Source organism: Tachyglossus aculeatus, unplaced genomic scaffold, assembly GCF_015852505.1.
Source record: "Tachyglossus aculeatus isolate mTacAcu1 unplaced genomic scaffold, mTacAcu1.pri scaffold_1_arrow_ctg1, whole genome shotgun sequence".
In the NCBI taxonomy this organism is placed as follows: domain Eukaryota; kingdom Metazoa; phylum Chordata; class Mammalia; order Monotremata; family Tachyglossidae; genus Tachyglossus; species Tachyglossus aculeatus.
The window spans coordinates 6,081,008-6,083,251 of NW_024044915.1; positions in this window are offsets into that span (position 1 = coordinate 6,081,008).

Below are 2,244 nucleotides of genomic sequence, written 5' to 3' on the forward strand. Positions count from 1 at the left end.
AAGGCTCTCCATCACCTCGCCCCCTCCTACCTCACCTCCCTTCTCTCCTTCTACAGCCCACCCCACACCCTCCACTCCTCTGCTGCTAATCTCCTCACCGTACCTCGTTCTCACCTGTCCCACTATCGACCCCCGGCCCATGTCATCCCCCGGGCCTGGAATGCCCTCCCTCTGCCCATCTGCCAAGCTAGCTCTCTTCCTCCCTTCAAGGCCTTACTGAGAGCTCACCTCCTCCAGGTTGCCTTCCCAGACTGAGCCCCTTCCTTCCTCTCCCCCTTGTCCCCCTCTCCATCCCCCATTTTACCTCCTTCCCTTCCCCACAGCACCTGCATATATGCATATATGTTTGTACATATTTATTACTCTATTTATTTATTTATTTTACTTGTACATATCTATTCTATTTATTTTATTTTGTTAGTATGTTTGGTTTTGTTCTCTGTCTCCCCCTTTTAGACTGTGAGCCCACTGCTGGGTAGGGACTGTCTCTATATGTTGCCAACTTGTACTTCCCAAGCGCTTAGTACAGTGCTCTGCACACAGTAAGTACTCAATAAATACGATTGATGATGATCCGCCAAGCTAGCTCTTTTCCTCCCTTCAAAGCCCTACTGAGAGCTCACCTCCTCAGGCAGGCCTTCCTAGACTGAGCACCCTTTTTCTTCTCCTCCTTCCCATGCACCTGCCCTAGCTCATTCTCCTCCCCGCAGCACTTGTATATATATTTGTACAGATTTATGACTCTATTTGTTTTACTTGTACATATTTACTATTCTATTTATTTTGTTAATGATGTGCATATAGCTTTAACTCTATTTGTTCTGACGATTTTGACACCTGTCTGCATGTTTTGTTTTGTTGTCTGTCTCCCCCTTCTAGACTGTGAGCCCGTTGCTAGGTAGGGACCGTCTTGATATGTTGCTGAATTGTTCTTCCCAGGCACTTAGTACAGTGTTTTGCACACAGTAAGTGCTTAATAAATATGATTGAATGAATGAATGAATGAATGAATGGTGATAATGTAACCATCTTTGTCAACATCATCATTATAGTTATCCTCAGTATTATTATATTCACTGTAATGCATGTGGTGAATTTTTACCATTCTTACCATGACACAAAGTATAATTAAGGCCAAATTTTACAATTCAAGGGCCCTGACACAATGGCAGTTATGACACAGACCAAATTACGGTGGGAAGGGTGGAATGAATCACGGCTCTAACCCTCCCCAACCACAGTTTGGGTGAACATTGTTTTCCTTGTTATGCATTTCTCCACGGGGTGTCATTACTAGACAGATTCCAGTACCATACCAATGGCATACTAACAATCCCATTCCTTAGACTCAGGCCAATTTTCATTTATTTCCCAGAGGCTCGGTGCAAGGGAAAATCCTGACACAAACATACAAATGGTGTCTTGCAAATCCTTTCTTCTCCTCTCCCAAGTATTGGCAAGACAGAGCTTTCTTAATATGCAGTTGCAGAAGGGAATCTTCCACCCTGTGTTCATACACACAGATTCCACTGGCCTTCTTGGAACAGTGCTTCCTGGGACTCTGGGTAGGCATATGAACTCCAGTTGCTCAAAACCAGACCCAACGCCAGCCAGCTGCTCTGGGCCTCTGCTAGGTGAGTTCAGACCCATCTCTATGGTGGGTCTCAGGGTCTTGAGGCTAAGCAGGATGGATTTTTCCTCCAACAAGTAGTTGGATGATGGATGAAGACTTCCACCCTCTGCTTCACCCAATTTCACAGAGCTAGCTTGGGATGACTGGACACATTAATTCACTGCCATAGGTCAGCCACACAGAAAGAATTTGGACCAGCCAGCTGTTGCTCGGGTGAGATGTTTCCTTTTATCCTTTTCTTTACTTCCCCTGTCATCCCCTCTTACACTGTCCCCTTGTCCTGCAAACCTCTGTTCTTACCCCAGCCTTGCTGGGCAGACCCCAAACTCCAAAGTTCTGAAGCCATCCTCATCAAACTAAAGCCAACCCTGTCCTTGTCCTAACTCATGCTCTTTCATGGCCTGTGCCACCTGGGAATTCCAAGCCATGGGGACACTGTGATCCCTTCTCCTGGAAACCATTATTTAACCTCAGTTCTACTTCAGCTCTTTCATGGTCTTCCTCTTACCTCTATGTCTGGAACTTCTCAGCCTCTTTCACTAGCTCTTTCTCTGCCTTCCAGTTCCTAACTTTGAGTGTTTGACAGCATTCTGTTCTGGTACTCCACTACT